The 27,105-nt window shown below is 47.9% G+C and overlaps 1 pseudogene; it reads left to right on the forward strand.

The window, feature by feature from the left end:
- The first annotated feature begins 7,391 nt into the window (after window positions 1-7,391).
- Window positions 7,392-13,373, forward strand: LOC141074401 (polymerase delta-interacting protein 3 pseudogene; annotated as a pseudogene).
- The last annotated feature ends 13,732 nt before the right edge of the window (window positions 13,374-27,105 follow it).

Consider the following 27,105-nt stretch of genomic DNA (forward strand, 5'->3'; position numbering starts at 1 on the left):
TCTCTCCAACTCTCTGACCAACTGAACCTCCTATCCTTAACTCTTCCCGCTCTTTGTAATGTAAACTAACCTCCCAGCACGTTTCGTGCTCCAAGCAGGGAGCCACCAATGGGTGCTTTGCTATACTCCAAGGAGTGAGCCGCCGAAGGTGCTTTGCTACACTACTTTGTGGTGTGGGGTGCAGGTGTTGGAGCGTGGTCAGGTGTTTCCACCTTACCTTGAGGGTGGGGTACCACACCTCAGGAGGAGGTGCAGTACCTCTGTGGTGACTGAACCTCAGGAGCACCACATACCCCCCATTAAACACAGCACGTCCGCGGACTGCAAGGAAAACAAAGTTGACAATACAGGAACATACAAATTTTTATAATGCTAAACAACAATTGTTATGCTAAACTTCCCAATGTGGGAGGCACTGTTTCTTGAACGTTACAAACAATTTAACTGTCTATCTATTGTGGGGAATAGATAGCTCAGCTGGGATCTTTGCTTTGGCACAAGCGTGTGGCTATGAAGTCACTTCAGCAGACTAGAAAGTTCCACATGAATATGGACACGGCATATTTATTGTGCACACTTGTTATTCAATGTTACACATGCCAAACATGAAATAAAACATCTAAGGCCGTCTGGCCACTAACTAACAATAGCAGGCTAACTACAAAATAAACCTATATAACAGCAAAGAAGTCCATGTAATCTTACTGTGTCAGCTCCCAGCTCAGCAGATGAGATAGACTGAGAGATCCCAGCTCCTCCAGCTGATTATATCAGCTGGACCAGTCAGGAAACCAAAACCTGGATTGAATAAGTGGAGGGGAACTACCAGTCCTTTCCATGCTGATCACTAAGGAAACCAGGACTGGATTACAGTGAAATAAACTGGCTTCATCATCAGTACAGGGAGACATATTAAATGAAACAGGGAGAAATATACCTGTTTTCTAGTACCTCTCCCCTTGGCACCTCAAACACCCCCCTCCTCTGTTCGAGCCCGTGGGGTCGGACACGACAAGTCACCAAGCAGTGCGTTCTAGACAACGCATCTGCTTTTCTGTGCGCTGTGCCCGCCCTGTGCTCAGCGGAAAATTTAAACCCTTGTAATGCTAAGAACCAGCGTGTCACCCGCGCATTGCCTTCTTTTGCCCGGGACATCCACGTTAGGGGCGAATGGTCCTTCACTAGTCTAAACTGGCGACCTAGTAAATAATAGCGCAAGGTGCACAGGGCCCATTTCACAGCCAGGGCTTTCCGCTCAACTACACTGTAGTTCTTTTCTGCTCTCATAAGCTTTCTGCTTAGATAGGCCACTGGGTGTTCCTCGCCATTTACTTCTTGAGACAAAACCGCGCCGAGGCCCACCCCAGAGGCGTCCGTTTGGACAATAAACTCCCGTTTAAAGTCTGGTGCAACCAACACTGGTTGGTCACGGAGGACTGTTTTCAATCGCTGAGAGGCCTCCTCTGCTTCTGCGTTCCACTTTATTGTGACAGATTTTGACCCCTTAGTAAGATCTGTGAGAGAAGCTGCGATGGTCGCAAAATGTTTGATGAACCGCCTATAATAACCAACGATCCCTAAAAAAAGCTCCAACCTGTTTTTTGGTTACCGGTCATGGCCAATTTTGAATAGCGTCCACTTTATTGGCTTGAGGCTTCACGACGCCTCTCCCTATGCTATATCCCAGATAGCGAGCCTCTTCCAATCCCAATGTACATTTCTTGGGATTGGCAGTCAACCCAGCTGTTTTTAGGGAGTCTAAGACGGCTTGTACTTTTGACAAATGCGTGTCCCAGTCATCGCTAAAGATAATGATGTCGTCCAAGTACGCGGATGCATACTGGCCATGGGGTTTTAGGACAATATCCATTAGACGTTGGAAGGTGGCTGCGGCACCATGCTACCCAAATGGCATATCTCGGTACTGGAATAATCCCTTGGGTGTAACAAAGGCAGTTTTCTCTTTGGCTGATTCCGTGAGGGGAATCTGCCAATAACCTTTTGTTAAGTCAATAGTGGATATGTACCTGGCCGAACCCAGTCTCTCTATCAGTTCATCGACTCTTGGCATCGGGTAGGCATCGAATTTCGATACTTCATTTACTTTCCGAAAATCGTTACAAAATCGGATAGTCCCATCGGGTTTGGGCACCAGTACGATAGGGCTAGCCCAATCACTCCGGGACTCCTCAATGACCCCGAGCTCTAACATCTTCTTCACTTCCTGGGCAATGGCTTGTCTCCGAGCCTCCGGAATTCGATATGGTTTTAGCCGTACCCGCACCTGTGGATGAGTAACAATGTCATGTTTAATTAGGTGAGTCCAGCCAGGAAGTTCAGAGAAATTATCTGCGTTCCTCTGTATGAACTCCCTGGTCTCTCGTTTTTGGCTTTCGGATAGCGTGTCTACAATACCCACTTCTAGCGGAGCTACCTGGGGGTCCTTTACCTTAGAAGGTGGTGTCCCTCGAGGCCCATCCTCAAGGGCAGCTCCTGCCACCAGACTCTCCCTGTCCCGCCAGGCCTTAAGCAAGTTTATGTGGTATATTTGTTCGGGCTTTCTCTTGTCTGGTTGGTGTATCTTATAATTTACTTCACCTATTCGTTCCAGCACTTCGTATGGTCCCTGCCATTTCGCAAGAAATTTATTCTCTACGGTAGGCACCAATACCAACACCCTGTCTTCGGGTTGAAAGACTCGTGTTTTTGCCGCTCGGTTGTATACCGTGCTTTGGGCATGTTGTGCGCGCTCTAAACACTCTTTAACTATTGGCATAACTGCTGCAATTCGGTCCTGCATAAGTGTTATGTGTTCAATTGCACTGCGATAAGGAGTCACCTCTTGTTCCCAAGTCTCCTTGGCAATATCTAACAGGCCTCTAGGACACCGCCCATAAACCAACTCAAAAGGTGAAAAGCCTGTGGAGGATTGGGGTACCTCAGGTATAGCGAACAGGAGGTATGGTAGTAGGGAATCCCAATCTCTCCCGTCCTTATCCACCACCCTTTTCAACATTCCCTTTAAGGTTTTGTTAAAGCGCTCCACCAAACCGTCAGTCTGAGGGTGATATACTGAGGTACGCAAATGGGAGATTTTTAGTAGTTTACATAAATCCTTAAGTATACGAGACATAAAGGGGGTCCCTTGATCCGTAAGTATCTCTTTCGGAATGCCGGTGCGGGAAAACATATTAACCAGCTCCTTTGAAATTGATTTCGCATTGGCATTCCGCAAGGGTACTGCTTCGGGATAACGCGTGGCGTAATCCAATACTACCAAAATGTACTGATGACCCCTGGCAGATTTAACTAATGGGCCGACTATATCCATTGCTATCCTCTCGAAGGGCACCTCTATTATTGGTAAGGGCACTAAGGGGCTTCTAAAATGTGACATAGGTGCGGTCAATTGACACGTAGGACATGACCGACAGTACTGGGTCACATCTCCCACTAGACCCGGCCAAAAGAAACGTTGCAGAATACGGTGTTTTGTCTTTTCTACCACCAGGTGTCCTCCCAAGGGATGTTTATGTGCCAACTCCAAAACTACCTGGCGAAAGGACTTAGGTACCACTAGTTGTTCTACCACCACCCCTCGCACCTTGTCTATGTGATACAACATATCCTGCTGCACCGCCATGTGTGGGAACTCGTTTTGAGCCCCTGAGTACAACGGTCTTCCCTCGGAGACCTTTATGTTTTCCCACGCCCTTGCTAGAGTAGGATCCTGGTGCTGAGCGGTCCCGAACTTACCACGGGCCACCTCAAGATCAGGCATTTCTAAAACATCCTCTAGCTGGTCTGCCTCACCTGCATACACAGCCAGAGGAGAGTCCGCAGATTCTAGTACTTCCTCTGAGATGGGTTCTCCGTCGTCTTCCTGCAATGGTTCAGGGGCTAGCTCCGGAGTACCGTCTTCAACTAGAGGGTTCATGCCACTTTTGAAGTTCCACAAGTCCCAAAATAAGGGAAAGTCTCTCCCCAGGATTACACTGTGTCCCATAGACTTTATGACTGCCGCCTGATGTCTTTTGGTCCCTACTGGTGTGGCAAGAGTAACCCAGGCAGTGGGATAGTTCTTAGTATCCCCATTGATGCAACTAATGCCCATGGTTAAGCTCGTTAGGGCGCTAGAGTCCACCAAACTGGCATGTACCAAAGTTACTTGACTGCCGGAATCCAAGACGGCATTCACACTATAACCGTCAACCTCAACGTGGCACACGTGTTGTTCATTTCCTGTGAGGGTCTCCGCCACACAGACTGACTGCACATATAACAAAAGACGCCTCATAGCGTTACAGTCCATTGGCTCTGTAGTCATTGGGCAGTTAGCTGCTACATGGCCAAGCCCGCGACATCGCCAACATTGTATAGGCCCTTGCCTCCTCGATGGAGATCCCAGACGAGGTCTGCTGGCTTGATGTGAGCCTGTACCACCTCCATAGTCCTTTGTAGGTCTGCTACCCTTCATTGTGATGTTCTCTTCTTTTGAAGATGAAGTAGGTTTCGCAGGACTCTCCAGCGATTTCTTGGGGAGCCAGTGGGGTGCTAACGTCCCTTGGAGTAGGCTTTCAGAAGCATTGTAGCGTTCGACCATATTCACCAACTGGTCAGCGGTAGTTGGTTCACCCTGTCCAACCCACCTCTGGATCTTAGCGGGTAAGGACCGCAGGTACTTGTCTAGAACAACACGCTCCAACATCTGTGCGGACGTCAAAGCCTCTGGTTGCAGCCATTTTTTTACTAGATGGATGAGATCATGCATTTGTAAGCGGGCTGGCTGATGTTCCTCAAAATTCCATAAATGCACCCTCTGTGCGCGTACATACGTGTTTACTCCCAGCCTTACCAGGATTTCGCCTTTGAGTTTGATATAGTCCATAGCATCCGCTCCACTCAGATCGTAATAGGCCTTTTGTGGATCTCCGCTTAGAAATGGAGCAACTACCTCAGCCCATCTGTCCAGCGGTAAGTGCTCACATTCTGCAATACGTTCGAACACGGTGAGGTATGCTTCCACATCATCGTCTGCGGTCATTTTAAGCAAAGTCTTCTGTATGGCTTTCTGTGCGCTAGCAGCGCTTTGTGCACGGTCTCCCTCATCTCGGGGTTGCCGAACCAAGGCCTGTTTTATTGCCTCCAACTGCTCTTGCTGCATCTGGTGTTGCTGCTCCAGAGCCTTCTGGAAGCAAGTATTAGTCTGCTGTTGCTGCACATTTGCTTTCAATAACTGCTTCACTAGTTCCTCCATATTACTGGACTCTTGGCTCTTCAAAAGCGCAGAAGCTTTCAGCCAGGACATACACAGCGTTTTCTCTGCAGTCACAGTTCAGCAGCCACAAGTGCCCGCATTCGAAACACCATTTGTGGGGAATAGATAGCTCAGCTGGGATCTTTGCTTTGGCACAAGCGTGTGGCTATGAAGTCACTTCAGCAGACTAGCAAGTTCCACATGAATATGGACATGGCATATTTATTGTGCACACTTGTTATTCAATGTTACACATGCCAAACATGAAATAAAACATCTAAGGCCGTCTGGCCACTAACTAACAATAGCAGGCTAACTACAAAATAAACCTATATAACAGCAAAGAAGTCCATGTAATCTTACTGTGTCAGCTCCCAGCTCAGCAGACGAGATAGACTGAGAGATCCCAGCTCCTCCAGCTGATTATATCAGCTGGACCAGTCAGGAAACCAAAACCTGGATTGAATAAGTGGAGGGGAACTACCAGTCCTTTCCATGCTGATCACTAAGGAAACCAGGACTGGATTACAGTGAAATAAACTGGCTTCATCATCAGTACAGGGAGACATATGAAATGAAACGGGGAGAAATATACCTGTTTTCTAGTACCTCTCCCCTTGGCACCTCACATTATATTTAAAGTTATGCTACCTAATTTAAAGTGCTATGGAAGCAAATTCACTATCAGCTTGAGTAACACATTTTCTTGCAACACATTTCTTCTTTGTTATCTTTCACATTTGCTACTTTCTTAATGAGTGACAACTGTCAATACCTGGTTCGTCACCTGCATACTTTTAATCATTTCTCACATCTTTATTCAAACATTGTAAAACATTCACTATATTTCTTTCTCAATTGAACCCTATAAAATCTGTCATTAATATTTTTACTACACATTATCACTTTCTAGTTTCTTGTTCAAAAAAAGAAGTGCAAAAAAGTAGACATTGGACCGGCCATCATGTCGGGAAATATCCCTATAACGAGGTAGTCCTTGTTCCAAGGTGAGGTTCCTATGTAAAACCAAGAGAAAACACCTAAAGAGGTACAAACTATTTACATTAACAGTTCTGGATCACTCAGCATCCATGATCTACACAGTTCAAGTAATAGAAGAACGCTGCCAATAAAACTGGGCAACAACTGGATCAACAGGTAAACATTATAATCAAAAATAGAAAAAAATAGAAAAACTGGAAACCTGCTAACACCCTCCTGGGCAAAAAAAGATAGTTTAAATCAAGAATATGGCTAATGATCCCCTCCTGGGGTTCTGGAAGCTGGTTGCTTGGGCTGCTTCCAGGGGAGATGCTCTGGGTGTACACCTCCTGGTGGGTTGAGGAATTGCTGGTTCCCAGATGGCATGGCTGCTGCCTGAGGTACAGCAGGGGTGGTGATTTGAGGCTGCGGGACTGTTGTTACTGTAGCCTGGCACATGGGGGTTGGTACAAACACAGTCTTGGTGATCACTGTGGGTGGAGGAACAGCAGGCTTCTCCTGCCTGTAGGCCGCGATGAAATCCTCTGGGATGCGGTGCATATTTAGGGCGTACCAACCCCTTAGCCCCTCATGCTGGGTGAAAGTCACGTAATCCCCTGGTTGCAGGTTTCGAGCAGGTTGTCCCTTTTTCAGATGGGACTCCATGTCTCTCCGATTGAAGAACAGGTTGGAGATCCATTTGAGGTCAGAGAAAAAACCGAACCCCTGCTCATGGTTCACATTGCAAACCCGGCCCCATCCTGCCAAATCCCGGGGACCGTAGTGACAAGCACGGGCTTTCTCCTTGTGGTCCAGGTCAGGGCCCAACACAGCCAACTTTCTCTGTTCTCTCTCCCGCTGCTCGGCGGCCAGTTGACATATGGTCTCCTGCCACTTGGCCCACGTATCATCTTCCTCCTCTTCCCGGGACCGCCCTCTGCCATCCGTAGACCGTGGCACCACCGCCAGGGGTTCAGATGGCTCCCCCCGGGGGCTGGTATCCCGGTCCCAGACCAAATCTAGCACGACCTGGCCAGCCGCTGCGACCGAGGTACACCCCAAGGCCTTCCCAGGTGTAGGGACATCAGACGTACCTGGGGCCTCCTGGCAGTGCTCCGGCTCCGGAGCGGGCTTGGTGGCAGTGGTGGTAGTCATGGCTGCCCGAGTAGATACCGGAGACGGCGGTGGAATGGATAGCGGCTCCAGGCCCGCGAGGGCCTCCGGTGGGACCTGCGCGGCTATGTCAGGTCAAGGCAAGAGCTCCTCTGCCTCCTCTTCATCTCCCAGGGTCTCATACAACTCCTCCGGCGGTGACGGCAGAGAGGGGACGATAGATGTTGCCGGTGGTATGGCAGCGGCTGCAGGCTCCACAGAGTCTGCCTGGAGAAGATCGGGTGTAGCAGCGATGGGTACTGCTGGTGTAGGCCCCTCCTGGGCGTGCTGCCAGTTCATCCTCCATAACACCTCCTGCCTCAGCTGCAGATGGTGTGTCAGCCGGGTAATCTCCTCCTCCAGCTGCCGGCGGTTCATCTCGGAAGTGGGGTCGGAGCCTTCAGCCATTGACTCAGTTCAACCTCCTCGCGCTCCGCAGGCCTCCTCCCGTCTCCTTCCAATATGGCGTTCTTCTTCCTGCCTGGGCTCTTTTCCCGCCACCAACTCTCACCCCTCCTTCTGAGGGCGGCGTCTTCTTCCTACTCCTCCATACCAGGCCGGTATACGAACCCCTCAGGGGGTGGGCCATGCTGCTGTCGCATAGAAGTTCAGACAGGGGAGGCCCAGGACAGATCGTGGTCTTTTCTTAGGACCACCCCTGTTGTCACGCCCTTCTTCACCGCGCCGGCGGCCATTTCTAGCATTAATTTTACAGTCTATCAAATTGGGTCTTCTGCACATTTTCAAAAAGCTTGATTCTTAGGCACACAGAACCCGATGGCATCGGGTCTCGTCATCCTGTTTGTGACGCTAAGTTTTATGGGTCGCCCTCCCAGGGTAGTGGGGTACTTGGTGCCGGGCCCGTGGTTTTCAATGGGAGTTGTCACAGCGGCAGTGACCCGGCTCGTGGCCCTGGGTGCCCATTGTAAAAAGGGGGGTTGTCAGTAGTGTGCTTATGGTGATGACAGTCTATAAGTGATTCGTGACGCCACCTGTGGTGTTCGGCAATGGAGATGTAAGTCGACGCTGCAGACAGACCCTCTGGGACAGATAGTGTGGTGCAGCAATGATGTTATAGCCCTCCACAGGCAGGGCTAGAGTCCCAGGGCAGAGTGGGTGAAGTGACACGTAGATGATATAGTGTCCGGCGCAAGGGATGTAGCAGTGCTGGGAGGGTTGGCGCAAGAATGAGTGGAGGACACCAAGGCCTGTAGTTCCAAAGCTTTACTCACAGTCTGTTGTACAAACAGGTGCCTGCCTCCGTGCTGTGTCCTCCGGGTCAGGGACTCAGTCAACCTCCAGGCCAGATGGAATACTCCTTTCCAACACTCCGCCAACATGTGCCTTTCTGAACGTCTCCTCTTATAGCGCCTTTAAGTGAAGTACTCCTAGTACTGAGTTACACTGGAGTTCCTCCTGTCCGATGTTCTTATGAACTCTACTTGTACGGCAGACAGCTGTAGCCTGCTTTGGGGACTCCTTTCCACTAAGTCCTGGCTCACTATTCAGATGCTGTTGTGCCCCCAAGTCTTGTGTGGGAATAAAGTGGTCACTACATCTATTCCTCCAGTGTCTGCTGCAGGACCATTAGTATCCGTGCAACCTCGGGGACCGGGCCCCGGCCTTGCGCTTAGAACTTCTAGGAAGGGTTCTCTTCTAACCCACATCCTCTGTTCTCTTTTACTCCTCACGTTCCGTACTAATCTTTCTTTCTATGGAGAATCAGGCTTTCAGTCTATGTTGCTCTCTCTCTCTTCCTTCCCTGTGCCAGCAGACCCAGGTCACTGCGATCTGCTGCAGCACTTCCATCCATCTATCCCTCTCTCCAGGGGATCTCCTTCTCTCTCCAACTCTCTGACCAACTGAGCCTCCTATCCTTAACTCTTCCCGCTCTTTGTAATGTAAACTAACTCCACCCCCCTCCCAGAATGTTTTGTGTTCCAAGCAGGGAGCCACCAATGGGTGCTTTGCTATACCCCAAGCAGTGAGCCGCTGAAGGTGCTTTGCTACACTACTTTGTGGTGTGGGGTCCTCGTGTTCGATTGTGGTCAGGTGTTTCCACCTTACCTGGAGGGTGGGGTACCACACCTCAGGAGGAGGTGCAGTACCTCTGTGGCGACTGAGCCTCTGGGGCGCCACATATGCAGTGAGTGGCAGAGCTGCCCAGAATTTGGATGCACCCAAGCAACCCATTGAACAAAGTCATGGATAACCACATGCAACCAAAGATCCCAGTATTCATTTGGTACTCCCATACTGTTTGCTTATGCACTGAATACAAGGCGTGCCCTGCATCAAAGTTACATGCATCCCTATAAACCTTTGAAGCTACGTGCCGGATGGACACATGCAACCATAGTTCCCAGTATTCCTTTGTTACTCCCATACTGTTTGCTTATGCATTTAATACAAGACCTGCCCTGCATCAAAGCTACATGCACCCCAATAAGCCTTTGAACCACGTACTAGATGGCCATATGCAACCAAAATTCACATTATTATGATTTTTTAAAGTCACCTAATGCTTGCACATGGAGAGAATACAAGGCATGCCTAAAATTTGCCCATACTCCAATCCCCCAAGGAAGAAATGTGGATGATGGCCTTCGAAAAATGTTTTCCCAGTTTAAAGGAGTGGGTCTCCTATACTTGTAATGCCCATACGTTAAGTTTATGTGCTGACAAACATTTTCCCCAGGGGGTACACATCAACATACTGTGTAAAAAAAAATTTTTCACAGCCATCATAAACACCCTGGCAAACAATAGCGTGGTTTCATACACAGTTGCTGGTGGGATGGTGCAGGTTTTTAGCAGAAATATGGCGGACGAGTTGTTGGATGAAGTGATCAGGAAGAGGGGCATGGTGATGGCAGGAATGGGAACGTGCAGGATTAATTACAGAGGGCTATGGGAGGTATGAGATCCAGGATCCAGTCTACAATGATTAGTTGCTTACCCACCCCCAACTACCAGAATGTGCTTGATGTCCGTCAGAAGATAGTTGTAACAGATGCGCATCTGAAGCTCAATCTAAAAGATGCCCGTGAGAAATAGGTCGCCATAGATGCATGTGTCTGTATAAAGGGTAAAGTGCAAGATGCTCGTGAGATGCTTAATTCTAGAAAGCAGTAGATCACTGTTAATAATAATAATAATAATAATCTTTATTTATATAGCGCCAACATATTCCGCAGCGCTTTACAGTTGAACAGTTTCAAACACAACAGTCATAAGTAACAACGTTAGCAATATAATAATTAAAGCGAAATAAGACGACCCTACTCGTGGGAGCTTACAATCTACAATGAGGTGGGGGAGATACAAAGCACAGGTTTGTATTTACAATAATGTATTTACAATGATGGTCCAGCCATCTTCAGGGGGTGGGGGTTAGATGGAGATAGTGAACGGGCTACACACACACAAACATAAAATGACTTTGATTACTGAATGTGATAGGCCGCTCTGAACAAATGTGTTTTGAGCGAGCGCCTAAAACTATGCAAATTGTGGATGGTCCTAATATCTTGGGGTAGAGCATTCCAGAGGATTGGCGCAGCACGGGAGAAGTCTTGGAGTCGGGAGTGGGAGGTACGGATTAGGGCAGATGTTAATCGAAAGTCATTTGCAGAGCGCAGCGGTCGGTTAGGCCGATAGACAGAAATGAGGGAGGAGATGTAAGGGGGTGCCGCACTGTGGAGAGCTTTGTGAGTGAGAACAAGTACTTTGAATTGTACCCTGTAATGAATTGGCAGCCTGTGTAACGACTGGCGAAGAGCGGACGTGTCTGAGTAACGATTAACCAGATGGACAACCCTGGCTGCTGCATTAAGGATAGACTGGAGAGGGGAGAGTCGAGTGAGAGGGAGGCCAATTAATAGAGCATTACAGCTGTCCAGGCGGGAGTGGATCAAGGCGACAGTGAGAGTTTTTGTTGTTTCCATGGTGAGAAAAGGGCGGATTCTAGAGATGTTCTTTAGGTGTAAGCAGCACGAGCGGGCAAGAGATTGTATATGGGAGGTGAAGGAGAGATCGGAGTCAAACATAACACCCAGACAGCGTGCCTGCTGTCGGGGTGTTATTATGGTGCCACCCACAGAGAGGGAAATGTCAGATTTAGGGATGTTAGTAGATGGCAGGAGCAGAAGAAGTTCAGTTTTGGAGAGGTTGAGTTTCAGATAGAGAGCAGACATGATGTTGGAGACTGCAGACATACAGTCAGTGGCGTTCTGTAGTACAGCGGAGGTAAGGTTAGGGGATGACGTGTACAGTTGTGTGTCATCAGCATAAAGATGGTACTGAAAGCCAAATCTGCTGATGGTCTGTCCAATTGGGGCCGTGTAGAGAGAGAAGTGAAGAGAAAGGGGCCAAGGACTGAGCCCTGAGGTACCCCAACAGTGAGAGGAAGAGGAGATGAAGTGGAGCCAGAAAACAGAACACTGAAGGAGCGGTCGGAAAGATAGGAGGAGAACCAGGAAAGAGCAGTGTCCTTAATGCCTAGTGACTGGAGCCTAGAGAGTAGGAGAGGATGGTCAACAGTGTCGAAAGCTGCAGAAAGGTCGAGAAGAATGAGCAGAGAGTGGTCACCATTACGTTTTGCTGTCAGAAGGTCATTGGTCACTTTGATGAGTGCAGTTTCTGTCGAATGTAGGGGGCGGAAACCGGACTGTGTAGGGTCTAGGAGGGAGTGAGTGGAGAGGTAACGGGTAAGGCGGGAGTATATCAGGCGCTCCAAGAGTTTAGAGATGAAGGGGAGATTGGAGACTGGTCTGTAGTTGTTTGTGCAGGATGGGTCGAGGGTGGGTTTCTTTAGTAATGGAGTAATGATAGAGTGTTTGAAGGAGGAGGGGAAAATGCCAGAGGAGAGGGAGAGATTAAAGATTGTAGTTAGGTGAGTTGTGACGACTGGAGAGAGAGACTGGAGGAGATGTGAGGGAATGGGGTCGGTTGTGCATGTAGTCGGACTGTTGGTTTTGTGCAAGATGCTCGTGAGATGCTTAATTCTAGAAAGCAGTAGATCACTGTTGGAGGTAAACCAAACAAACTGGCCTTAACTATCAACACACCTGTGGCACAAGGTTCTTCATCTTCACCCATACATATTACCAAGAACATCCAAATTTCTCATCCGAAAATGATTTGTTCTGGTGTAATGAACACTATTAAAGGAATGCCAATAAACGTAGCTAACCCCGAACCTGTGAAACAACAGATTTCCTCTTTACAAAATATGGACGATGATGGTTTTGATGACGACTTGGAACTGTACAAAATTCCCACCAGGAAGATGAAGATCACAGCTGCCCACATTGTGCAAAAAAGGCCGTAAATGTCTGTAAGTTCATTTTCTCTTGGTCAAACTTTACCTCTTACTAAAGTGGTACAGAATGATGCATACACAGCTCCCATGTCTACTCAGCACGAGACTTCGCCACCTTTATTGCACACAAAGGCTGTAACCAACGTGTCACGGACACTTGTCACAAAGAAGGCATGATAATCTGTAGGGCCCACTCCAAAAGAGTCTGTCTTTTGCCCTTTCAAAGGTACAATAATGACCATTAATAATTTGCATCCAATAGTCACTGACGAAGATATCATGGAGCTTTTCTGTGTATGCGGTGCCTTGAAGCACACCTGCTTGTTGACTTCTGGAGTTGCAGAGGTTGTGTTTGTGAAAAAGGAAGATGCAGTTGGTGCCTACGAAAAATCGAACAACAGATACCTAGATGGACAACCAATTTAATGCAATCTTCCTTTGAATGGTAGTGTGATAACATCAGACCAGCCCATACTTCTAAGATTAAGTAACACCCCATGAAAGAAGGAAGGTGAATCTAGAAGAAACAGAACCTCCTTCTCTAGTGCTGCTTAAAACCCTCCAGCTGAAGTTGATCCTGATACTATCTTAAAAGCAGTCTTTAAATCCTCAGGGTCATCAGCAGTCATCCAACCACCTGCATTTAAGATTAAGCTCTGATGACACCAGCACAACTTGGAGACTGTAATAAGAGACATTCACAATTCACATATGGGCACAGAGACACCTTTAAAAATAAAAAATCTTCATTTTTATTCTTGGTTTTTGTATATCGCTGATGATCACCAGCAGGTAATTGATGCTTGAGGGAGTCTGGCATCAGATATTTGACAATTAATCCTGTTCCCAGCATTGTAGTACAGTTCACCTTCGTTGTGGGCAGTTGCATTATGGTGGCGCCCCTGAGGGTTCAGTCGCCACAGAGGTACTGCACCTCCTCCTGAGGTGTGGTACCCCACTATCCAGGTAAGGTGGAGACGCCTGACCACACTCCAACACGTGCACCCAGCACAGACACTTTAGAATAGCGAAGCTCTCTGTAAGTCAGCTGTTTTGGTTCACAAAGGGTGCTGGGGAAGCGGGTGGAGCTTAGACTGCACAAGAGAGCGGGAGTAGCTTGGGAGGTAGGTCAGTTAGAGAGAGAAGATCCCCAGAGAGGGATGGAGTGAAAGCAAGTGCTGCAGCAGACTCCTGTGATCTGGAGCTGCTGGCACGGGAATGAGTAAGAGAAAGCCTAATTCTTCAGAAGGAAGATAGATTAGTTCGATACGTGAGGAGAAGAGAACTGAGGACAAGGGTGAGAGCTGAGCTTTTCCTTAAGTTTAAGTGCATGGTTCGGAGTCCGGTATGGATGCTGATGGTCCTGCAGCAGAAACCGGAGGAATAGAAGTTGTCACCACTTTATTCCCACTTAAGACTTGGGGGCACAATAGCAACGTGTGTGAGCCGGGACCTGAGAGTAAGAAGTCCCCGAAGTGGGATGCAGCTATCTGCCGTACGAGTGGAGTTCCAAGTAACATCTAGAAGGAGGAACTTGAGTTTAATTCACAACTACAAGTACTTCAGTTTAGGCGCTAGTGAGGAGACATTCAGGAAAGGCATATGTTGGAGGAGTGCTGGAAAGATGTACTCTATCTTGCCTGGGAGTTGGCTGAGCCCCTGACCTGGAGGACACAGCACCAAAGTGGGCATCTGTATGCGCAACAGACTGTGAGTAAAGCTTTGGAACTACATGCCCTTGTGTCCACCACTTATTTCTGCGCCACTCATCTAGCACTGCTACATCTCTGTGCCTAACACTGCACCATCTACCTCAACACCTATTCCTACTGCCCTGGGACTACAGCTCCACCTGTGAGGAGCTTCAACATCATTGCTGCACCACACCATCTGTCCCAGAGAAGCAACCCTGCAGCGCTGGCCAAACTGACCTGAACCCACAGGTGGCGTCACGAATCATCTCAATAACTGTATCCCCCATCACTCTACTCCTTTTACACTGACTGCCTGAGGCCACGGACTGGGTCGCTGCCACTGTGACATCTCCCATTGAAGCTAACGGGCTCGGTACCGAGTACCCCACGGCCTCTAGGGGCGAGTCATTATTGCATCAAGAATTTCCATTTTCCCCTTGCTCTCATATTGTGATACACGATTATGGTTCTACTGTTCTGTCAAGGGAGGCTAAATGTTGAATATCTTGTTTACATTTGTTCAATAATCTGTTTCTACTTTAAAGATAATCTTTGTTGTTTTGTAGTTTTAATATCTGGATTCCAACAAATGTACCTCAAGACCTTCATATTCCAGCAAATTCGGGGGGGGAGGAATACTAAGTGTCCACCAACTGTGTTATAGACCAACAAATTTTTTATGCCTAATTAATAGTGATGAGTGAGCACTAAAATGCTCGGGTGCTCATTGCTCAGGTCGAGCAAATTGGAATACTCGGGTACTCGGGACAGAACAGTGAGCCCAATGTAAGTCTATGGGAGACCCGAGCATTTTTACTGCGATCCCCCCGGGGGTCCTTTAAAGGTCTAAAAATGTCTGAAAATGATGAAAAGACTGCTCAAATGACACGGGGACATCATGGGGATCACCCCTGGAAGCATTCCTGACTCCTAGTTTACAGCTTTAAACAATATTTTCAGCGTTTCATGCCATTTTTACCGGCACACCAAAAAACATGCCAAAACGAAACTAAAATGGATTTTGCTGGGAAATATGTTAATGCAAGTGTTGAGCGATACCACCCGATATTGAAAAATATCGGATCGGATTGGATCGGCCGATATCAAAAAAGTATCGGGTATCGCCGATTCCGATCCCGGAAGTCCCATTCAAGTCAATGGAACAGAAATAACGGAATTAAAAAAAACCCTTTCTCTCCTTGTAGTTTAATTCTACATGAAGAAAAACAACTAAGAATAATGTAGAATGTATTGGGGGAAGTGGAGGAGACATTAAAGGCATAGAGGTTTAGCCCAATCAAATGGAATAGCAGGAATAATTTTTTTTTTTTAAAGATGTTCGGAGTTACAAAGATATTGACTATGTTAACCTTTTGTATATTTTGTTAGATATGTATGTTTCACTACTTCCATGCTCTTCACCTTCTTTTTTACTTCTCCAACACTTTCTCCTTCATCATCCTCAGCAGCAGCATCTTTTTCATCAACTTCTTCTTCACCTTATTCATCTTCTTCTTCTTCTTCACGTTCTTCCTATTATTCTTTTTTTTACATTCTTCATCTTCTTCCTGTTATTCTTTTTTTGTACATTCTTCATATTCTTCTTATTCATCTTCTTCCTATTCTTCTTCTTCATCATATTCTTATTTGTGACAGGCATTCCTGTAGTTGTTTATTATAAAAGTTTGGAGATTACACCTTCCGTTCTGCCTGTCACAAAAGATTTACAACAGGATTTGTCCGCGTTCAGTTTGGCCTGCAGCAGCAGGCATTTTCCAGGGGCACCACGAGGAGGAACAGACTCACCCCCATACACTGCTTAGTCTTCTTCTGCTTATAATTTAGATAATATCATTTGCTCTGATTTTTAGTCTTATGCTTAATGTTCTTCTGCTTTTGGTTTTTCTGCTTCTTGCCCTTCTGACTCTTGTTGTTCTGCATCTTGGTGGTTGTCTTCATGCTCTTTGTCCTCTTGGTCATCTTCTTCAGGGTCATCATTTTGGTCTTCTTTGGTGTTTTCTTCAGGGTCGTCGTCTTCAGGGTCGTCGTCAGGGAGATCCAGAGTGAGAAACAAAAACCATTTCCATAAGCGTGAACTTTGAAAAGTAGCAGAAGGTACAAGAAGGCTGAGGAACTGCCGAGAACCAGCTGATGGTACTGGAACCCGGATGGGCAGCAGAATGAACAAGAGCCAATGGCACAACCGTGGACCAGCTGACGGTGCTGGAACACGGTTACTAAGCAGGAGGTACCTGTGCTATAAAGCACTACAAAGGACCAGCAGACGTTGCTGGAACTCGGATACCGAGAATGCGGCACCTAGGCCAAAGGCACTGCCGAGAACCAGCTGACAGTGCTGGAACCCAGAGTGGCAGCAGAAGGAACAAGAGCCAATGGCACAACCGTGGACCAGCTGACGGTGCTGGAACCCGGTTACTAAGCAGGAGGTACCTATGCTACAAAGCACTACCATGGACCAGCAGACGTTGCTGGAACTCGGATACCGCGAAGGAGGCACCTAGGCCAAAGGCACTGCCGAGAATCAGCTGACGGTACTGGAACCCGGATGGGTAGCAGAAGTAACAAGAGCAAATGGAACTAGCAAGGACCAGCTGATGGTGCTGGAACCCGGAGGGGCAGCAGAAGGAACCAGAGCCAATGGCACAACCGTGGACCAGCTGACGGTGCTGGAACCCGGTTACTAAGCAGAAGGTACCTGTGCTACAAAGCACTACCAAGGACCAGCAGACGTTGCTGGAACTCGGATACTGAGAAGGAGGCACCTAGGCCAAAGGCACTGCCGAGAACCAGCTGACGGTACTGGAACCCGGATGGCTAGCAGAAGATACCCCTGAAAAACAACATTGCAATGCGGCGAGCCGGCCGCAGTTACCGAAACCCACAGTCCTACAGGGGGTGCTTGTCATATTGCCTCTACGGAACCAGCCTTTATTACCAGAACCCACAGCCCACATAGGAAGCACCTAACCTGCAGGCACCATAGACTCGGCTAACCCGACCGCAACACGACTGGACAACGTTTTGGTGGCAAAGTGACGTTGACACTACCCGGAAACAGCAGGCGTGCTGGAACCAGGTTGGTCAGGAGGGAGTACCCGTGCCAAAGACACTTCTGAGCACTGGCGTAACTACCGGGGTAGCAGCCGAAGTGGTTGCTTTGGGGCCCGGCCCATATAGTGGCCCGGGTCGCCGGCTCCGATCGGCGCTACCCGGTAGTGCAATTAAGCAGCGTAGTCTATGTGTGCGGTGACTTCCTGACTGCGCGCCACTCCTACTACAAGTCCCAGCATCTTCGGAGAAGAGGGCAGTGCTGTGTCAGAGGCGGGCACAGCTGAGGCGCCGGACGTCCTTCTGTGTGGCCGGCTCCCTGCAGCATGGCGGCAGTGGGGTTCCACACACACAATAGCCACTTCCTTATCCCAGCAGTGTGGGCGGGGAGGAAGCCATGGTGGGGTAGTGAGGAGGCGGGAACTGTGTACATGCTGCATTCCCAACTACTCTCCTCATCATTCATTCATCAGCAGGGGGAGGATTACAGACGGGGGGCACAGCATGCAGTAATGGGGGCTCTGCCTGCACGTGCACAGCCCTGGACAGACCCTACCCCGGTGCCTTGTAGCCCCCTGCAGCTGGTGTCTGATGCCAAGGGAATGCCCTCCGTGCTGCCCATGCCCTGGTGACAGAGAGGGAGACAGCAATGTTCCGCCAGGTCTGCAGCCGCCAGGTGAGTACCCAGTGTGCCCGGCCATGCTGCTGGCCAGTCCCGGCATTGTGATGGATGGTTACATGATGTGAGAGTGGATGTTGTTTTGCTCTTTTGACAGTTCAGCGTTGATGTCTTTCATTGCCAGCACGACGGAACCCGGCTCCTCTTATACTCTACATTACTGACTTTCATTATTGGCTCCCATTATATACAGATAGCTGGATACTACAGAAAAGGCTGACATTTCTTGTGCCCCCTCCACAGGACCACTATGCCAGTCTGCATCGTATCTCCCCCTCCGTGTGACAGGTATTGCACTGCCTGTTGTCTACGGTGGCGCTGTGCAATAATCGTGCCCATTGCCGGTATAGCGCATACATTGCAGTGCCCAACACCGGGCATACACACCGCCACTGTCTCCTGGGTGATGGTAAAGGAGCGATCCCGTCTGTGTCACCAGTAGGATCAGCTGGTTGCCATCATATGTAATTCCCAGGAAATATGTCTGGAATGATTGGGTAATCCTATTGGCGATCCTAGATCTCGTTACAGGCAGGAAACCTCATTGTACAGAGTAAACGGCAGTCCGTGAGTGACATGATCATATATATATATATATATATACTTTATATATATATATATATCTGTAAATCCTCGCCGCTTCGTGTCACCCCTCCATTAGGAGCCGCAGCTACCTGTGAGTGCCTGCAGCAGTGGCACGTTTGCAGGCTGTCCCCACACATTAGCCATGTATTATGTACTAGTAATGGGAATGTAGACAGAGCAGGAGACATTGCCGGACACACATCAAGGGATCAACTGACGTGACTGAGCCCCAGTAACACAGGAACAAGTGTGGATTGTGCAGACGCCACTTCAGAGCAGCAACTGGCGGGGTTGGAGGCCAGGGGAAATACTAGAGACAGTGGAGCCAGAGGCCTAAGTGGCGCACAGTTAAAAATCAGTAGTAGTGTGACCGTGTAGGCAGTAGGAGACTTTGTCATCCACACAGCAGGGGAGCAGCTGGCGTTACTGAACCCCACTGACACAGGAGCTAGGGTTTCTATGTGTGCGGACGGCACTTCCAAGCAACAACTGGCTGTGTTGAAGCCCATAATCAATCATGGAGCAGGCTGAGGCCTACTTGGAGCGAGTAGAAAATAAGATGTAGTGTGATTTTGGAGGCAGCAGGAGACTTTGTCATCCACACAGCAGGGGAGCAGCTGGCCTTACTGAACCCCACTAACACGGGAGCTAGTGTGTTTTTCTCTGTGAAGACGGCACTTCTGAACACCAACTGGCGTTGATGGAGCCCAGGAACAAGCATGGAGCAGGCAGAGGCCTGATGGTTTTTGAATGTGGAGCCAGCAGGAGACTTTGGCGTCCACACAGGAGGGGAAAAGCTGACGTTACTGAATCCCACTAACACAGGAGCTAGTGTGTTTTTCTCTGTGAAGACGGCACTTCTGAACACCCACTGGCGTTGTTGGAGCCCAGGATCAAGCATGGAGCAGGCAGAGGCCTGATGGTTTTTGAATGTGGAGGCAGCAGGAGACTTTGTCATCCACACAGCAGGGGAACAGCAGACATTACTGAACCCCACTAACACAGGAGCTAGTGTTTTTCTCTGTGTGGACAGCACTTCCGAGCGACAATTGGCTGTGTTGAAGCCCAGGATCAATCATGCAGCAGGCGGAGGCCAACTTGCAGCAAGTTTGATGTAGGTTGTAGACTACTACTGATTGTAACCGTGCTCCACTATGGCCTCTGGCTCCACTGTCTCTAGTATTTCCCCTGGCCTCCAACCCCGCCAGTTGATGCACTGAAGTGGCGTCTGCACAATCCACACTTGTTCCTGTGTTACTGGGGCTCAGTCACGTCAGTTGATCCCCTGATGTGTGTCCGGCAAGGTGTCCTGCTCTGTCCACATTCCCACTACTAGTAATGGTAATGTGGACAGAGCAGGAGACCTTGCCGGACACACATCAGGGGATCAACTGACATGACTGAGCCCCAGTAACACAGCAACAAGTGTGGATTGTGCAGACGCCACTTCAGAGCAGCAACTGGCGGGGTTGGAGGCCAGGGGAAATACTAGAGACAGTGGAGCCAGTGGCCATATTTGAGCACTGTTAAAAATCAGTAGTAGTTCGATTGTGGAGGGAGCAGGAGACTTTGCCGTCCACACAGCAGGGGAGCAGATGGTGTTACTGAACCCCACTAACACAGAAGCTAGTGATTTTCTCTGTGCAGACGGCACTTCTGAGCGACAGCTGGCTGTGTTGATGCCCAGGGATTACAGTTCAGGTGGTAGAAACATGAACATAACAGGAGACCTGGATACTGTTGCCAACCAATTATTTATACTGGTAGAGGACTGGCAAATTCTGGCGACATCCAGGCCTTGTTCATTTTCAGAAAAGTAAGCCGGTCAACATTATCGGAGGATAGTCACGTGCGACGGTCTGTTAGTACACCACCTGCGGCACTAAAGACGCGTTCCGATAATACACTGGCAGCAGGGCAAGCCAGCACCTCCAATGCATACTGGCTAAGCTCTGGCCATGTATCCAACTTTGAGACCCAAAACTTGAAGGGGGAAGAGCCATCTGGGAGTACACTGACAGCCATCTGACGGAAACATTGCCTCCTGCTGACTGGAGCCGTCTGTGATGGTGTAGACATTTGTAGCAGACACAGAAAACTTTGCCACATTTGGGCCATAATGGTCTTGCCTTGTGCTGAGGCGCTGCCTCTGCTCCCTCTTTGTGCCGAGCTTCCTCCACTGCCTCGACGCACAGAGCTGCTTTGTAAAGCACTAGCAGCACTGCTGTCGGGTGGAATGGAGAACATGATGGACTGCACCAGTGTGTCTTGGTGCTCCCGCAGTTTACGCTCCCGGTTCAACGGTGATATGAGGCTTTGCAAGTTGTCCCGGTAGCGAGAATATAGGAGGGTGTACACCCATTAATCAGTCGTGTTGAGAATGTGGTTTGATGCGGCAGTCGTTTCTCAGGCACTGCAGCATGAAATCAACCATGTGCTGCAGACTCCCAACTGCCAAAGAAACCCTGTCCCCTGCTTGAGTCGTCATCTCTGCCTGCTCTGCATCACCCCACCCTCGCTGTACATACTGACTAGAGCATTGTGTACCTCCCTCCTCTGGAGAGATGTCTTTCTCCTCCATTGAGTCCTCCTCATCCTGCTCACAAAGTGTCCCCTGCCTAGGCCTTTGTGAGGAACCATGTAGCTCAGACTGTCCAGAAGCAGATGGCATTTTTGACTCCTCATCCTCCACCACTTCCAAAACCTCCTCCCTTATTGCTTGCAGTGATTTTTGAAGCAGGCAGATAAGGGGGACAGTCATGCTGACTAGTGCATCATTTGCACTCGCCATCCACGTGGAATCATCGAAGGCACGCAAAACAAGCCAGATGTCCTTCATAGAGGCCCACTCAGTGGTGCTGAAGTGTGACCGGCGCACAGAGCTCTGAAGGGTTAATACTAAAATCAGAGCTGAAGTTTTGTTTTGTCCATTCTCTGAAGGTTTCGTTTCTTCATTTTTGTTGCTGTAAGATAAATTTTTGTAATTGGCAAGGGCTGTCATGAAACCAGACTGTTCTCATCAGGTGCAAAGATAAGGGAGGCGGGAGTGTAAAACTCTGAAGAATATGCCATTATACTACTTTCTATTTGGATACGGACATATATGTAGTTTCTGGTTTTCTTGCAATATTATTGGCTTACAAAGTGAAATGATGCTATTGGTACTTGAGAACCTTGCATAATTAAGCAAAAGATTATAAAAGATGTGACTAAAATAAAGGGGCTTAGTGATCTGCCTCGATCCTCCCGTACAGAGACCCCAGTCTCCGTGTGGTCATTGGAGTTGCTAGCAACACTGGAATAATTTGGAAACCACTGGCTCAACCGTGAAGGGTTAATTTACCCCTCCCTAAATAACTACCTTGACAGTTGGCGTGCAACGTGGGGCCCCCGAACAGGGACGCCTCTGCCCCGGAGGACAACAAGACAAAGGACCCTCGGAGCGGACACAGGTGCTGGAAAATTGGGACTGCTCATCCCCCACGGCAACCACGGTAAGTTGGCAGTTATACTGTTCAGACTGACCGTTGGGGTGGTTTTCCTGTGCTTGTTGCTGCAAAGAGGATCTGAGGTTTGTCCCCTGGTGGGGTGATTCATGGGTGGAATCATAAAGAGGTGTAGTCCCGTTGGGGGCCCAGTGCTCGAACCGTTCCTCATAATGGACGGACACCCCGGATTGACCAGTGATTGTGACTCTCTTTATAGTCAAAATATCCTGAAATTCCCGATCATTATTAGTATTGAGCGTGGTGATGTGATCGAAGGTAGGTAGGATACGTAACTCAGGTATGTATAGAAATATATATATAACCAGAGGTGTCCGGAGGGATAGTCTGAGACGCTCTCCTCCTTTCACTGAGTACCGCGAATTTTGGGCTTCCCAGAGAGGGTTGACCCTGTGGAACAAACTGTATGGCCGCTCCAGTATTGTGCACAATTGAAGTAAGGGTATTTAGCTCTAATGGAGAGAATTATGTTTCTGTGGAAGGAAAAGAAAAGTTTGGAATTGTCCCCTGAAGGATCAGATACTGTTAGTCTTATGATTCAAAGACGAGGAAAGAAATCTGTCAGGAATGCAGGAAAAATATTTTCGATTTTGTTATTTCCTAAGGGCGGGAGGCTACAGCCTACGCTATGGGATGAAGGAGTTAAAAAGAATAAAGGAAGGTTGACTGATGATGGATTACTTGAAGGCGCTGAGGAATTCCGTGGCTTGGCACATGAATTGTATAATGAAGGTTATGTGGAAATTGAACAGCAAGTGAATTCTGACTGTTTTTATTGCTATGTGGAAAAAAGGAAAATTGTCTAACACTGTGAAAAAGACTGAAAATGTTGTGGTACAGGAAAGAATTGAGAATGTGATTAATGAAGACACTGAGATCGAGGTTAATGTGTCAGGCAGACAGATGGTTAAGAATGATTTGAATCAAGAAGTTTCCCTGCTAGATGATAAGGTCCCACCCCACGAAATCAAGCCTCTCCTCCCGACTGTAAGCTCTGTGCCCCATAACCCTAAGGCACCGATGTATCCTGGACTACCAAAACTCAGTATGCCCCCACCCTATGATCCTGCCGGGTGGATCTGTGCTGTATGCGGAGTTAATAATCCTCAGTGAAGAGAGGTCTGTTACAATTGTGGTACGAGGAGACCGGGAGTAGCAGCCCCCACCTTTGCTGACGGTACCTATTATCATCCACCGCTAGCCTCAGTCCCCGCTATGTCTAATATTGCTAGTGGTTATGCGTACACTCCCTTCACCCCATCCCAAATAGACACTGTTTGCAATCAATTACCCGATCCAGAGACTTCCCCCATTGCTTTTTACAGGCAAATGGCAGCAAATCGAGAGATTTATTCCACTCCCCGATGAGATCTATTACACATACTTCGAGTAAAAGTTGGGGAGGGGTATTTTCCAATTATGGAGGGTGGCATAATGTATAACTTGAATCTGGATGGGGAACCCTATGAGAGTGGTGTTGATTTCTACAATGCTTTAAAGGTTTGGGCACAAGATAAATTAGACCAAGCTATCTCTCTCACAGATGTCACACAGGCCAAAGGGGAGACTGCCGAGAAGTTCTATGGGCGTCTTATGGTAGTATTTAGAGATCTGGGATTCTCACTGTATAATAAAGCCCATACACATCTTTTTGTGGCAGCTTTGATGTCCGGCCTCAGACCCGAATTGCAAGAGGCAATAATTTCAGTTAGACCTGACGTTGAGAATTCCACTCCGGACAATGCATTGAAAGTAATAAAAAGTTTTCAGAAGAATTTAACCCGCTCTGCAGCAGCGGGGAAACAGAAAAATAAATCAACAGCGGCAGCTGTGACAGCCCCTGCTCTAACAGCAGCAGCCCCACCATTGTGCCCAGCGTGGCTGCGAGTACACAGCTGATTCCTTATCACTGGAGCACACAGCAAACTCTCGCCCCCTCTCAGACTTCAGCTACTGGGAACCCTGCTCCTCAGCCCCTCCCTGCTAATTCTCGTTACTACTCAGTTCGTGATCTCTCCCACATGTCCAGTAAATTTATTAGGGGCAGATTTATTATCACGGTTCCGCTCTGGAATACAATTCCAAGATGATGGTCAGATGGCTCTTACGTTATATAATCCCTATGTAGATGAAGACAGTGAGGAAATCTGTATTTTGCATGCCCTTCCCACGGTTATGATGACCCTGATAGGCTCAGATCCACCCCCAATATTGCCTGAGGATCAACGACTCACCCCATACCTCTCAGAGATACCATCTAAACTCTGGTCAAAAGGGCCAAATGATATAGGGAAAATGCCTGTAGAACAAGTAAAAGTGTTTCTCAAACCTGGTGCCTAATCCTCTTACTCTTTTGTCCCAAATACCCCAGGATGCTGCTTGGTTTACAGTTATTGATCTTACCAATGCCTTCCTTTTCCTTAGCATTCCTTTACACCCAGACTGCCAGTTTCTGTTTGCATTCACTTATCAGGAACGACAGTTAACATGGACAGTTATGTCACAAGGGGCCCAAAACAGTCCCAACCAGTTTGAAAAGAAAAAAAAAATATGAGCAGGTGTCTTTTGCCATTTCTGCCACTGTTAACTTCTTCAAGCATCTGGCAGCACTGAACTGTCGGGGTTCGGCCTCGAGACTTCAGTTCTGCCTTGGTCAAGTGATATTCTTGGGTCACTGTCTCCTTCAGGGTGCCAGACACCTCGCAGAAGAAAGAAAAATAGCTGTCAGCTCCCTTCCTTTCCCAAAATTTGAAGCTGAACTCCAGCGTTTTCTTGGACTATGCACTTATTGTTGTCAGTGGATACCGGATGCATCCCGCATAATGCAACCCCTTTACAATGCCTTGAAAGACGGTATAATGAACTAGAAGGGAAGATGGCAGTGATGAGGATTACCTCCAACATGACTGTTCCCAACTTCTGATAGAAGAAACACCTACTCCACCAAATGTCAGTGAGATTCCACTCCCAAATCCTGATCTGGTGTTATACACGGATGGTTCAAGATATGCTGATGGGTTTGATAGATTCCACACCGGATATGCTGTTACCACAGAGGACACTGTAGTGCACGCAGCTGCGCTCCTGCCCTCACAGTCAGCACAGGAAGCAGAACTCCAGGCTCTGTCTACTGCATGTACTTTGGCCAAGAACAGACGGGCTAATATATAAACAGACTCACGGTATGCATTTGGCATTGCTCACGATTTTGGGGCTCTATGGGCCAATCGAGGGTTTATTACTACTGCCGGAACCCCAGTGAAAATGCTGAAGCTGTTAAAACCCTCATGGGCTCGATCAAATTACCTACTCAGGTGGCCATTATCAAAGTTAAGGAGCACGGTCCTAGGAATAGTCCACAGACTGTTGGCAACATATTTGCGGATATGCAATCAAAAGCCGCCGGCTTTATAATGGAAGTTATATGCAGATATGGGGTTCCAGAAGTTGTTGAAAGTGATCAAGGTCCGGCCTTTTCTTCTCATGTGTACCAAGAAGTTCTGACAATGCATGGATCCACTGTAGCACTTCATACTCCGTACCACCCACAATCCAGTGGGAAAGTTGAGAGGCTGAACGGCACACTGAAGGGACAACTAACCAAAATGATGCAGGAGACTATGGCTCCATGGCCAGAGCTCCTACCCATTGTACTATACCACATTCATACTACCCCTATTGCAAAGCATGGCCTGTCCCCATATGAGATATTGTTTGGTACTAGGCCCCCAGTTGCAAATTTCCAGCCCCAGCAGTTATCAGAAGAGACTGACCATGCTGTTCAATATGTTATTCAGCTTAGTAAAAATCTTGCTAACACCTGTGTTCTAGTTTCCTTTTCTTTTCCAGATTCAGCAGAAACCGACACCTGTCATAACCTGAAGCCTGGTGATTTGGTAGTCGTGAAGAGGCATGTCAGAAACCATGGACTAGAACCCTTGTATGACGGTCCCTATCAAGTCCTCCTCATCACCCAACAAGTCAATAGCAAATAAAGGGGACATAATGTTTTGGTTTTTCGCATTTTTCATATTATCATTGGTAGAAGTTAAAGTTAAAAGTTAGAAGACATTCAAAGACTCAGAGATCAATACGATAAAGACAATGATTGTAATAAGGAGAGTTGGTGGTCAGACACCTTCTCCTTTCTCAATCCAGCCAATTGATTTAGGAGAATTGGGGGCTGGATTGCTGGGATCTTACAGAGCTTGTTACACATTGCTGCCTATATCCTTGTTGTATATGTGATACTAAAACTTGTTCTTTGGTGTATTTCTGTATGTATTAGGAAATTCTGCACTAAGACAGCTAATGATGATACCAAAGGCATCGTTGTCCCTGCTCTTCTTTTCACCAATCTTAAAAGGCTACTTGATGAAGATGTTGAAGCCAAGCGCATGACTACCTACAAAAGATCCCCACCACCGTCATCAAAAATTGTTATTCATGAACTGCAGTATACAGGGGGATGGGTGCACCGCGACAGCCATGACTGGTAACACGGCATCAGTCATGTGAAGACCAGTACCCATCAAGCTGTTAGCTTGGGATAGCACCTCTGATGCTGCATATGTGTTAACAAAATTTATCTAGGGGGGAATCTGAAGGGTTAATACTAAAATCAGAGCTGAAGTTTTGTTTTGTCCATTCTCTGAAGGTTTCGTTTCTTCATTTTTGTTGCTGTAAGATAAATTTTTGTAATTGTCAAGGGCTGTCATGAAACCAGTCTGTTCTCATCAGGTGCAAAGATAAGGGAGGCGGGAGCGTAAAACTCTGAAGAATATGCCATTATAATACTTTCTATTTGGATACGGACATATATGTAGTTTCCGGTTTTCTTGCAATATTATTGGCTTACA

Source organism: Dendrobates tinctorius, unplaced genomic scaffold (assembly GCF_039654945.1).
Source record: "Dendrobates tinctorius isolate UK_male_01 unplaced genomic scaffold, ASM3965494v1 ptg000015l, whole genome shotgun sequence".
Taxonomy (NCBI): domain Eukaryota; kingdom Metazoa; phylum Chordata; class Amphibia; order Anura; family Dendrobatidae; genus Dendrobates; species Dendrobates tinctorius.